A 14,755-nucleotide genomic window follows, 5' to 3' on the forward strand; every position below is an offset into this window, starting at 1 on the left:
ACGCAGTGCTCCAGGGGCACCCATGCCTGTTGCCTGCTTTGTTAAAAACCCAGAAAATGAATATTAATCTCATACAATATGGAAGCAGCAGTGGCAGAAGGGGGTCACAGGCTAAAGGCTGTACAGGCTAATAGGGTCTATTCGGCAGGGTCCAGTTCTGCAGGAAGGCATGCTCTATCAATATGCAAAGTGCAGTTGACACTTTATTTCCCTGTCTACAGGGGATCATGGCCCTAATCAAATAACATGTCACATATGGAAGAAATGACCAATTCTTAATCACTTGGAATTACTATATGACTTAAACATGCTAGATACTATAGTTCCATGTTCTAATTCACAGTGGCTACATACATACAATAAGAAATTGTAAATATATATTTATGAAACCCACTGGTGCAGAGTGAAATAAATTGACCAAACTGTGTGTGCATGGGCAACCTTGATCTCGGAAAAGCAGTAAATAGTGTCAGTAACCACAACAGTGACATCTTTGACAGCAACCACTGGCTGTTTTCAATTTACTTGATACCAGTAACAGCAAGCAGGAGTGTCAATTCCGACAGTAGCATCATACTCTCTTTCGCCTGATGATGAATTTACGAGAAGGACACAGATTAGATTAGAAATCTGAGAATCTCTCCAAACACGTTTGAGTCTTTTCTGATTTTGCACAGATCCTAGAATAACTGCCGAAAAATATGACTTGAAAAATGGGAAATATTCGCTTTCTTAAGTTAGACAAGATACAGAGAACAATACCAGTCTTATCTGTCTGTTAATTATGAAGCCACAGGCAGGAGACTGCTAGCATGTACCTAGCACGGTCTCTATTGGTCTTCTCATGAGTCATCCCTTTATAATATTCTGCATTATGCATATTTATTTATTACTTACTACGTGTCACCTCCTACTGTGCAATGTATAATTTCTCTTCATCCACACCTCACTCTTCTGTTTATCTGTGTATGTCTACTGTCTGTTTATATAGGGCGTTTTATAGTGTACATATGACTATTATTATTATAACTCTTATTCTATTTTTTCTATTTCTTATAACACATTTCGTATAGTTTTCCTATGTCTATTTAATGTGTAACTGTGTTATTTTGATGTGTGTGAATTTTTCTTTTGAGCTGCTGCAACAAGGGAATTTCCCTAGTGTGGGATAACTAAAGTCTTATCTCATCTTATCTAACTCTTGGAAAGAATATGGATAGGTGTATTTCCCAAATTGTCTAAGTAGTCTTTAAACAGCCATTCATCAGGTGTGAGTTTGTTTCAAATTGTGCAGACCCACTGCTTCTGCACTCCATTTTAAAACTACAGTCCGTGCTTGAATATTTCAGGACACAATTGTGAATTGCAACAGTCAGGGTTTTTAGAAGCTGACTAATAACTTAATAAAATCTCCTTAACATTTTTCTTGTTCAAAGCTAATGATAAACTAAAATACTGTATATGGACAGTGTTTGACCATGTGCATGGCCTCAATGGAGATCAGAATGCTTTTTGAGAAAAGGCTAGTGAAACTAGTGAAATAGTGGTACAAAGAAGTAGAAAGTCAGTGTTGAACATAGTATTGTTACATAATCAACTGTCAACATCTTGCGAAGGTTGAGTAAAGAGGCTGCACCAAGCTACAAATGTCAGTCCCTCCACTAAACTGCTATCTGTTAGCAATGAGCTGATGAATTATTAATTATATAATACTAGAAGTCTCACTAGGGAGCTATCCTGTATCTTCAGAGCACACAAGCGTAAAGGGACGTTCAAGGGCAAAGAAAATAGGTTTCTTTGCCAACTATGTAAGGATAAAGACACTGGAAAATACCTATAATTTGTTTAAAACACTGCAATATGGAAGGCTCCCCACCAGCCCTGCGGTCATATCGGCTCTTTTTCCAGTTGAATTCAGGCAGCATTAATAAAACGTCAATTAACCATCAGGGGTCCATCTTCTGACTCACCTTCATAATCTAGTTTGATAAAAGCAGTTAAACTATCAGCAGAGCCAATTTAAACTTCTCCCACCTTAGTAGTGAGTGCCAGTATCAGATACTTGCAGTCATAACAATGATACCCCTTCACTGTAAGACAAAGTGTACCGGGCTGCATCATGTAGTGTCACACTTTCTTAACCCTGTTTCTAGTTAGCTTCCCCAATACTTTGTAGCTCTATAAACACTGCCACAAAATGGACCTAATGTCACACTGGTTAATAGGATCTGACCCCTGATGGTTGAATTATTTAGGTACTTTGAAGAAAGAAACCTAACAAGCCTCCCTAATTGATAAACCCACACACAAGCACACACACCGCTGTGAAAGGGTGTGTAGATCCCTGGCATTGCAGAGGCCTTTTGGGCCCATTGCCATTCTTCTCCCGGCAAATTGGAGGTTTTTTAATGAGCGGCTACCCTGTCTCTCAACATTGTCTGTGCCACAGCTACCCACAGCTGGACTTTAGGGTTTGAAAGACCTTCTATTATGTTTCCTTAGTAAATGAGATGAACTGCAGTGTATTTTCTTTCAGGGCCTGAACCGTTCTCAATTCTATGTTTCCTCTTTGTTCCCTTTCCAAATTACCTACACCAGTAACAACGATTTTTTAATCTGCATTCATGTGTTAAACTATTCTACATAAATGTTAAAGTGCAAACGGAGCATTATTAGTTGTTGTTCCTTTATGACTATAGTTAAATGCAACACATGCAACCTTCTGTTAACTAATGCAAATGTTCGTTAAGTTCAGCATGTATAGATACTAAATAGATTGTATTTCTTTTTCCTTTAAATTACTCTCTCTTTTTTTTACAATCAAAACATGACATAATGAAGGCACATTCAAATGTCAAGGTAATACAAAATGTAAACCATATTTTGTATTTTCATTTTTACTTCTTTACCTAAGATTTCATTAAACTCTTCTTTTTTTAACTTTACGAAATTACCCAAATTGCAGTTTGTCCAAGTTGGCTCCCTCATAGAAGCCTAAATGTGCTGAGCAAAATAATCATCTCATCAATACCGTATCAATTTTGTTTGCCTCAGACATAACGCTGTAATTCTACTCCATCTTTTTTCTCTAGGGGTATTTTCAGAACATTTGAAGGACTTTAAGGGCTAGTGACCAGAGAGCAACAATGAACAGAATGCCATTTGCGAGCTCCATGGTGCGTGGGTAATAACATAACAGCATAATTGCTATACTTTCTTGAAAATAATCTTTAAGTCTTTAAAAGGACAATTTCTCACAAATATCATACCTCAGCCAAAATACAGTGTACACATTGTTGTTTGGGTGTTTGTGATGGCTACATTGGCTTTCATCTGTTCTATCTGGTTTTCACAAAATGGGAGTCAGGTGCGGTTTTAAGGGGTATTTCATGGATTAAGGATTTGTTGTTTTGGTGAAAACAATAAATAAATCTTACAACATGTGCTGCTGTGATCTACACAAGGACAATTCCTATCTGTCAAGCTTTCCTTCGCTATTCATTCATTTGTTCTGTACTTTATAACCACTTAAAGCTTTTTAAAGTCATATCAGTTGTTTATTAAGTTAGAACTATGTAATGACGTAAATGTAAAACCTAAATAATTCTGACCTGGGCCCATTTTTCCTACTTATCTAACACCATAATCAATTTTGACCCGAATCTCATCAACTGCTTTACTACAGCAACTTGTGCCTAGCTTGCCAGTTCATGCAGCTCCCCTGTACACTCCAACAAGGGCCAATTGCTTTAAGATTTCTATGCCTACTCTTTAGCAGCCATCTGCTGCTGTCTGTTTACACATGCCACTGTGTAAATTGTCACCCATAGCATGAACTGAAAATGTCCCATTACAATAAGTGTATCTGCATGTCAGCATGATGTCACAAAACTTATACATGCCTCTTTACAGAAAGTTACAATGTACAAGAGCTCACCTGCGAACTTATCTGCACTACTGTAGATAGGCCTATAAAACAAAATTAATTGATGATCATGAGACAACCACAAAAATAAAGCATTTTTTATTAACGCATGGTTTGTAAAATGCTAAAAATTGTATATATTCTGTTAAATTATTTGATCACACCATATTAACTATCAAGTCAGACCTTATTGCACAGAAAACATACAGCAGATCAAATCAGCACTAAGTTGTTGTTAATTCATTATCACATGTTATGCTCATGTTTTTGTTATAGACAATTACTCATCATTTTCTGGATGAAAACGCTTTCTGTCGATGTGCGCAAAGAGAAGTGAAGGGGGTCTTGCAGCTGTCAGTTAGTCAAGCAAGGTTAAGGGTGATTTAGGGCTCCCTCCATATGTTTAATCATGTAAAACACACAGACATGGGGGTGATTTGTTGGATGCCAGTCTTCCCCATATCCAGGGTAAGCCAGTGGATAGATCAAGTCAGCAAGATGTTCTACGTCCTCTTTGACTCTAAAGCCATTCATCCAGCCCTGTCTTTGCGTTTTTATTTTGTTATTTGATGGAAATAAAACCAAAAAATCCCAATCTGTTTCATTTGTTAGCAGTTCCAAAACGCTAACGTCAGTTTTCACGAATGCTGGATTTTAAAAAACTTTTCCGGTCAGTGTCAAATTGAACCCACACATGCTTGGTCCTCGTCTGTAAACATTTCAATACATTGTCATTATGAGTCTTCTGTTCGTCTAGTATATGCACCCTTTTACTTGAAATTCAAGTAATCAAGGAAATACTATATGCAACCCACATTAGATGTCAAACTCCCAGGTTCGGTTACACCACAAGGTAGGAGCAAAAGACAGGGGCTTCATGTACATAAATGTGTGTATTTTTATGCATTTTCTGTCCTCTTCATGAATGAATATAGTTTGAAATTCTAGGTTCACGCCTAGTGTGAATATGTATGAGTTATGCACTCAAAACCCATTGTTGTCCATTTATGTAAAGTGGTGTGAAGAGCCACATAGAAGAGCCAGGTATATTCAAAACGTATTTAGAGTTAGAGTATAGTCCCATAGTTTGGTCTCTCTCTATCCATCTCAAGCTACAACAATTTACATATATGCACATAATAGAAATACAGGCATTTATGCCTACTGGACAGACTACACTGTAAAGTTGTCAACTAGATGTAATTTCTGACAGAAAAAAAACATACGCTATAGTAATAAAAGTTTCTCAGGCTGGATGTGCATGTTTTTGCTCATGAGAAGAACGCTTCCAGCACAATACATGTACTGACTGCCATTTCTAATCTCTGAAAAAGGTACTTTATGTACTGTATGGGATCTATCATGCACATCTTCATGCCATGATCAATGGTTAAAACTTATCTGTTAAATTTAACTGGAAAAGAGGTATTTATGGATGTTTAAGTCCGGATTGCAAAGGTTAAACTTTGCTGGCATGTGAGTCGAACAAATATCAAACAAATGAAATGTCAAAGTTGGTACCTGTGAACAAATGAAATGTCAGAGACAATAACTTGGCCCGAGCCCTCCTTCAACTGGCTCATCATGTCCAGGTAGTCATATTTGTAGTCATAAGTAGGCAGACCAAATAGGCTTTCTTTCACTGAGCTGACCTATTTGCACCCATTATTTGAACTACTGAATGAAAAGTGCCAGTGTCCCTTCAATACACCACAGAAAGTTAAGGTCACAGAGGAAAATTCTTTGGTACTTTTCTCCGTCCTTTGGCTCCTGCCTCTGCTTTCTCCTATTTCCTCTGCCTGGCACAGAGCCTTGATTCCTCCCACTGTGGACATTCTATCATGCACCAACTCTGACTATCAAAACAACAGTCATTAGGCAAATTTGCTTTGGTGCTGGATTACGTTAATTATCATGGAATTATCACTTCATTAAAGCAGGCAGAGATAAATTATCTCTGATGAAACAAATGCAAAATGAGGAAATAATGATCAGGCAAAAAAAAAAAAATTAAGAGACTACTTGTTGTAGGAAATCAAATCATTGTGTTCCAGAGAGTTGGTCCCTGAGAGGCATTGCAGCACAACGCAATATGACAGAGCAAGTGGGTTTCCACAGAGAGGAGTGAGGACCACCCACCCATTTACCCAATGCAGTGCAATCTTCTTCCCCAAGCCTCAATAGAGCCTGTTCTTTTTCCAGCATATTGCAAGTATCATTAATCATGCGAAATACCATTTTTAATGAATGCCTGCATCAGCCCAGTAACAATCTTTGTTTCAGTGCAAAAGTCTGTGGCGCTGCAGCAGTGGGATTTTTATAACTGTATTTGATGATTGTTTTTATTTTGGGGTGACAAGCTTTGCTGTTTTGACGTCACTGTGACGGTGATAATGGGTGACACTGTCCAACCAGATTCATATTGTGTATTTTGTTACAACCAAAATGATTAAAATCTGAAACAGCCTTGGCTGTAATCTTTGCTCCTTTGTGAGGGCAGAGGCAAAAAGAAATTTGGCAAACATGCACCAATAGTTTTTTATAAGCCAGTGTGTTCAGATATAAAGCTGTTGTGCTGTCGCCCCGATGAGACAATCTATGTAATGACAACACCACTGTTGCATCCACATGATACACGCCTTCCGTAATCACGCACGCACCTCCACCCCTCCTCCACGCAGATATTAGTAGCCAAGGAGGACACAGAGGATTAAAAACCTGTTGGACTCTTGAGAAGAGGTAATTGTCTTCACTTGAGTTTCTGTGTGTAGCTGGATGACACCATGTTCTAAACACAGCCATGCTGAGAAACACAGAGAGAGTTTTTTTAAGCTGATAGTCTATATTAGCTTTGTATCAACTCTTTTGGCAATGGCTTGAATGTAATCAATATTAAAGAAGTTACGCACTAAGGGCCCTATTTTAACGATCTTAGCGCTGTGTGTGTGGCGCAGGTGTGTTTAGGACGTGTCCAAATCCACATTTGCTAGTTTGACAGCGGAAAAAAGGGTCCGTGCGCCGGGCGCATGGTTCAAACCGTTTGTACTTTGTGTCTTCATTAATTCATAGGTGTGTTTTGGGCTTTAAATGCAATAAGCCAATCAGATTGTCATCTTCCATTCCCTTTTAAAGCCAGCCGCGTTTGTACCTTGGCGCATTGCTATTATGATGACGGATATGCACCAGAATATTTTTACTTTTAATCTTTTGCATGTGTGTGCGCTGCTGTGCTTACCTCTGTGATGTTTGTAACAAGCATAGTGGGATTTTACTGATGGGCTGGTAAAATAACCATTTGACTTTAGACCAGGTTTTTGTTGGTCAATGGCACAATCACTTTGTGCTGCTTCAAGACAGCAATACGCCAATAATTCACCTGAACACACTCCCTGTAAGACCAGCACGCCCATTGGCGCAAAGATGGGCGCAGGTGCATTTGCTTTTTAAACGACGTGGGCGGAGGGCGGGAAATTAACAACTACATCAGTCCCAAAATAGCAAAGAAACTTGCGTCAGGCTTTGCGTCGTGCTGCGCCAGGTGCAAGATAGTGCCCTAAAGCTTTACCATTGAATAAATCATTGAGATCACCCTTGTTTTCCACATTGCAAGAGAGGACTAAGGGAGACATAAAGTCAAAACATTGATATTGTAATGTTAAAAACCTATTTCTTGCTTGAAGTACTGGCACCGTAAAAACAGTTTTGTCACACCATTAGCTCTTTTCCCATTATTTTTTTAGAGTGATACAAAGGAAAATAAAACCCATGGGTTTGATTTATAATCATTAGAATGATTCTATTTCTATGGTAAAATTATCCATCTTTCCATTCCTTAAACATAGTAAATGATGTGCAGTATGTAAGAAAGTGTGTTACCTATTACACCTCATACACCAGTTGGGAGAGAACACTGTGGGAGAATCATGGGGAAAATATTGCCTTAAATTGCGCTTGACTTTTTATCGCCAGTATCATTTATTTAGGCATTCATTCATTCATGCACAACCTATTATTTATGTGTTGCTTATTCTTTTAAGACAAAAATGTAATCTGGGATGTCATCTTGTCTGACAGATTGTTGATCAACAAACTGAAAAAACTTTTCTCTGAATGAAGCGTAACATTTTGGTGATGTGAAGGGGCAAGAACAATTCTTGACTCTTGTTGCTTCCATTACTTTCTCAAAATGCATTGAAAAAACAAAAACATTTAGTAGTTTCTCCTTGTCATGCAAAATGCAGCAAACTTGACTCAGGACTCTGCGTTGAGTACAAGTTACGAATCAGTGGTGATTTCCTATTAATGTGGTAGAATATAATGTTCAGATGAAAAGTGGTTTCACAATTCTGGAATGTTCTAAAAACATGCTGAGTTCTAAAAACGGGACGTGCGTAGGTTCATTACGAGGACAGAGAGTTCACTACAGGAGTGTGGCCTGATCATGGGCCTGATGAGAAACATGTGGTCGTCAGATGAAGTACTGTGCTGGGAAGTCCATCCCCCCAATAAGTTTGAAAAGTACAAAGTACTGCATGCTATTAGAATGTCTTCACTTCCTTTGCAGAGGGCTCAAGTCTTTTGATTGAATACAGACCTTATATTACAACATCTCGGTCTCCCCTTAAAAACTGAATTGAACTGTTTGTAGTTGGTTCATACTGAGGTCTAACCTGTGGGTTAGTAACTACAAAAGATCACTGACGATACAAAATAGTGGTCTATCCCCACTCCCGTTACCAGTAACCTTCCCTCTTCTATTGCAATAGCCTGCTATATACTGAGCTGATCTAGGGAGTTGATGAACTGCACCACTGAAGCTGTAATACAGACTCTACTAATCCCTTAAGGACCTTCTCCTAATGGTGGGACACTGTTCCATAAAAATGCTAGTTTGCTTTGGAAATTGAGGTGCAGGTTCATTAGAAGCCATCCTGTTGAATTTGAGAATAAGCTCCCAAGTGATTTAGGGAGAGAGGCCAAAGGAATCACCAGAGACAGGGGAGGGAAATTTCTAATATACACATTTTTTCTTTGTGGATCCTCTGTAGATTGTACCCTCTCTCCCTTTTCTGCAGTGCCGGCGGTATCACCCAAGCTTTTCACACCAGGTTAATTGTTCTTCATAAGGTCACATTAAAACAAAAACACTTTCTATCCAGTGTTTTTTAGTAATTCCTAAAAGCATTGCATTGCTAGAATGTGCTGCATTGGCTAGATGAGTTAGAACTTTCCAAACAGGACAAAATACTTTCAAAATTCAATCACCAGAACTGAAGTTTCACAGTTGAAAGAAACCATTGGATACCGTAATAATGGAATTTGACAACAAAAATATGATCAGCACAAATTGCCAGGAGATGTCTTGCAGGCACGGTAAATCAAAAAGTGTGGCCACAAGTGCTGGTAAAATGTTACCTATTGTATGCTGAAATAGAGGATTTTAACGATACAATACTCACAGCATGGAGATATATACACTGCTGTGCTGACTATCCCAGTGTCGAGTAACAAATACATAAACCACCCACAAGAAATGTGTGAAGATGCATTTGTGATGATGCAGCTACTTGCCACCCTGGCCAGAGATTTCTATTCTCGCTTAACTCCAGACACTATTTCATGTTCTACTTTTGTGCTGTGGAGAAATCTGTCTGGAGCTATTTCTACAACTTAGGCTCACCAAAAACCATGTCCAATTTTTTCCACCATCTGCACTAGCAGCTACACACACCTGTAGTCAAAGCTCCAGACGACCCATTCACTTGCATTCAGAGATTTAAATAACATAGAGAACAATATAAGTAGCGTGCACTCTACACACTGTTCCAATTCCAGCGCTCTGAGTAATCTCTCATTCTTCTTTGCGGAATAGTAACATCCACTCAACCCTTTTTTTGTAAATGCCTAGAGTACAAAAGCATTTATTTACAGCAGGTTTGTGTAAATAATGTGCATATGTAAATATATTAACTTTTTATTTGCATAAATTCTTAGTATGAATGTATGTATCAATGCATACTGAAAAGATACATAAAGAGATGATGCTCCCTCACATCTCTTAACCTGACGCGCCAGATGGTTTGTTATACAGAACCATCTGAGAAGCTGTCATTGGAAACTTTTTGGAAAAGGGCAGGCACTTTCAAAAAAATACCTGGCAGGTGAATGGATGAACCGTCTGTCTATGATGTCCGGCACTGTTGTTTTGAATGAAGGAGCTCCACTGATTGGTTGGAGTCGCTGCTGTTTCGGACACAAACACTGTCCGAATTATATTTTTATTTATCAACATAAGTAGGAAATGTTCTTAATGGACATGTCTGCCAAGTGACAAAATGCTGATACTGAACGTGTTTAATTTGTTTTCCCTACAATAGCTGCTCTTGCAACACAATTATAGAAACTACAGCATGATAAACACTTTTAATGGTTAGACCCAGATACTGTCTAACATCTTATTTTGATCTATAGAATTAAATGCTGTGTTAGGATAGTTTAGCATGTATTCATCGCTACAGTTGGTCACATACAGCTGAAAAACAAGTGAATCACAAAAGGCCAACATCACTATCTCAAAGCAACATTTCTTGTTAACAATAAACAACAATAATTTATAATAGTTAATAACTAATGTTTTTTTTAATAAGATGTTACTGTTTTTTGTTCTCTACTGCAGTCAGAAACAAAACAGCCTTATTCTGTCACAATAGGACATCACAGAAAAAATAATTAGGTGACATGCAGGACAAAACAAGTGTTTTTTTATATTCTAGCTGCCAACCTTTTATCTTGCCACTGTTTAAATCACTGTGTTTGCTCTGCCAGGATTATAATATATCTTTTTAAGCAGCATAATCCTTTTGTACAACTGTCTTTCAGCCACATAGTATATCACAATAGGTAATTGGTTATACACAGGGCTAGACTGCATTGGGAAACTCAACTTGGTAATTGTCAATAGCATTATAGCAGTATAGGCGTGGTCCTCTAAGAGCTGTCGCTATTGGTTAATCTCTTTGTGCATGTGCAGTAGTGAAAATTTCTTTTGTGCCCTTGTGCCCTGCACAGGCCTCTATTACGTCCGCAGTTACTGTATATCACAGTTACGCGACCATATATCTGCTCCCAACATCAGCATTTTTCTTCAGCCGACGTTGGTGAAGCAGGTGGCCTAAATCTTAGAGGGCCACGCCTTTACTCATAGAATCTGGAGTTACAATACGTAACTGTCGTTCTATTTCATATGGACTTTGCCCTCTAAGAACTGTCACTACTGAGTCAAGGACGAAGCTGATGTAATCAACACTACCTGCAACACAAGGTTCACAAGCAGAACATAGACTAATAGCTCTTCCTTTTCGCACTAAACCAGTTCAATGTATCAAATAACCTATTATTTTGATAAAAACTGTCATTATGCATTGGCCTAATAGTGATTGTACGGCCCACATCTAATCATGACGCATTCCTCACAGCCACCCAGGTGCAGGAGGGATGGGGACAGCAGCAAAACCAAACGTGACAGCGTTTCATCTGCCGTCAAGTGCGGGTAAAACAGCATGAGACATGGAGGACTCAAACACACCAGGCAGATAATAAGCGTCTGAATGGGCACGGGGATGTCCAGGAAGCCGCTGCACCGAGGGCCATGGAGGCTGACAGCGCACTCGTTAAGTTTGTCCGAATGTCCTAAGGGGGGTTCCATTCCCTCCGCACTACAGGCCCGGGTGATGGCTTCTCACAGTCAGTGAGACAGATGCTACTTTGTAAGAGCCACACCCTGTGAGCGTTCTCTGTAGGGAACGAACAGCCGCTGTGTTCATCTGCTGTCTGCCGTGCGTAAAACATACTGGAATAACTCAATATATAAAATAGCGGACACTGCTGTTCTTTGAAGTCTTCAAACTGCTTGTTGCTGAAGAAAAATAGGGGAACAGATATATGGTCACGGAACTGTGATATATAGTAACTGCGGACGTAAAAGAGGCCCGTGCAGGGAACAAGAGTGCGAAATAAATCTTTACGCCTGCGCATGCGCAAAGGGAAAACCCAATAGCGACAGCTCTTAGAGGGTGTAGCCTATACACGAAATAGAACTAAAGCAGTACTATTGAAGTTGAAATGAAAAACAATCTTTTTTAACAGGTAAACAAGGTCACAGGAGAGAAAGCAATAACTTTTTTGCTATATGTTTTATGGCCCTTTTTTATCACTGACAGACACATTTTTATTCTCCTTTATGCAGTTGAAGTGTCTTGTGTTGGCAAAGGAATAAAAGCTGTCTTAGTAGTAGTAGCCATATCTTGTACATGTGTTTGTTCAGTTAAAGTCATTTTTGCGGCAGAGCTGACAGCCACCATATTTGAAATTAATGTTCAGACTTTAACTGTCTCATACTCCCAGTTCCAAGTTGCTTAAACATGACATAAAGTTATTTAACTAGGGGCCGTGACACACCTGATAGCTGACCTCAAAGAACTAATTTCGACAGAGGCGGACTCTCCATCACCTTGCGGTCGACTCATTTGCAGTGGGTCAATCTTTAGAAGAAGAAAAAAAACAACCACCACTCGTCAACTCACATGCGCACACATTCTTCTCCTGGGTGAGAGAAAAACTATAACTGCTCTGTAGTCTCTATTCATAATAGGAAGACAACAAATTAACTTACCTCTCTACTTTGATCATGTGTAGTCTGTTTGCTCAAGCTAAATTGTCAGCTTAATTGTCACAAATGGCGATGCCAGCCAATGGTCTTTTGCTTTTGAGAAAGAAAAGAAAAGATACATTAAAAGGGGGAAAATGCAATGAAATGGAGGACATCACTGGTTTACTAGTCCGTCAGACATCTCTCTCTCATTGACTGCTTCCACGGACAGCTCAATTCAACATGTTGAATCGGCCGAATGACCGACTGCTGATTAGGGCCATCTACAGCCAACAGTCACACTGAAAAAACTGGTGTGCTATGGCTCTAAAGTGCTCATCTTCATTCACCATTAGCCCAGTGCTTTCATAAAATTGAGCTTTACAGCCCTGCCTTCCAAGAAGCTTATTTTCACTGCTGCATTCTTCTTTACCTGCACACAATGAAAGCCTTATTTCCCCTGGCTCTCAATGTGAACGGAAGGGCCAAGAAACAAGCACTGAACCGTGTAAACTGTACAGCTTGCTTAAAAACATTGTGTTGTATAGTAGCAAAAAAAAAACAAAGAGGTTAAAATCAATATGTCATCAAATGCATAGTAGATTATCAATTAAACAGGTTAAATTGAGTTACAGTATGAGTCACGCAGATGCAAAAAAGTGTTGCAGTGTTTGAAAAAACACCTCAGTTTATTTTGTCTAGACTTCTTCAAACTACACCTGAGTATGTCGTCAAAAGATCACAAGAAACAGAAGAACAGCTACAAACACTTCAGAAAACAGAGACCTCTCACTAGTACAAGGTTTCTGAAGATATTGCATATTTCAGAAAACTACTCACTTGTCAACGAGCATACCTCAGTACCCATGAGAACTGACATCCAAAATGACGCACTCTTTTGGTTTTAGCTTTTCACAGCACATTTTGGTCTTACTTTGGACTGCAATCCATCTTTCTGAATTACTGTGGCAGTGGAACAATTGATCCAATCGTTTCAGTCCCCTGTATATTCCTGTAAAAAGCTTTATTCACAGAATTACACGATTGAGATGGTCTCAAAAATGAACTAAAAATGGTTTCTACATTTTTTTAAACATTTGTACTACTTATGATCCAAAGTTCAACACAATTCTGGTGTTTTCTGTTGGCACAGAGGTCAGGAAACGTACCTTTCGTCTGGGTAAAACATTGGCAAGCAGTGAGTTTGAGGTCAAATAATCACCCCTCCGATAATGCATGTCCATGGAGAGGGCTAGGGAGATTCATTGCTGTGCTCCAGATGACAATAATGGAGGCTTTCAAAGGCCACAGTCTTTAATTTCGAGTCCCTGCTATCAGCGTTTTATCCTCTAGAGAGGGGGAGGTCAACTGCTCCTGTTCCACAGCCCCAGAGCCAGAATCCTGGGCATTAAGGGCTGAGAGAGGTTTCTGAGGTCAGACTGTGATTTCTGCTGGAGATGGCAAGCTGAGGGGTCCTGGGGCTCATCGGACCCTTCTCTGACAAAGAGGCTTTACAGAGCCACTCCCAGGTCAGTCTTATCAGGGCATCACTAATGGTTATGATATGATCTGTCTAGCATCACTTCCAATTAAAGCTGGCTGGGGGAATGTGGCTGCTCCCCATCTCACTGAGGCTCAGCAGTGTTCAGTGAATGTAGACTATTGTTTGAGCCACTCATTTCAATGGCGATCAAAGTTTCATTGTGACTACCACAAAGGGAAGTGGCCACTGGCCAGGCCTATTAGATGTGTGGTTGTGGTGGGAAGATGGCAAGGGTAATCAGTCTTCTTACTGATAGCAATGACCAGCCCACTTCTCACTGTGACAAAGACTAACCTCTTCAATACAATATAAAGCCATTACAAAAGGTTATTCTTCTTGTTTGGATTGCTTTGTCTCTGGGCCAGGAAAAATACGTTCCCAGAGAGTCTTTAAAAATTCTACACACTTTCGTCTTTAAACTAATATCTCATTCTTAGAGCCGGCCACCTTCAAATGACTGTGGCAAAGATTTAACTTGTCATCCCCAGTGCAGTGCAAGCAGGCGTCCATCAAGGACCTGAAATCTCCATCCAGACCCAGGCTGAGAGCTGTGCAGATGTGGTGTGAAGACACATACAGGGCGAGGTGAGCCTAGCTCTGGGCCGATATAATTTCTCTCCAGCAGTGATGATAATCGTCT

The sequence above is a fragment of the Etheostoma spectabile genome, chromosome 10 (genome assembly GCF_008692095.1).
Source record: "Etheostoma spectabile isolate EspeVRDwgs_2016 chromosome 10, UIUC_Espe_1.0, whole genome shotgun sequence".
Lineage (NCBI taxonomy): Eukaryota > Metazoa > Chordata > Actinopteri > Perciformes > Percidae > Etheostoma > Etheostoma spectabile.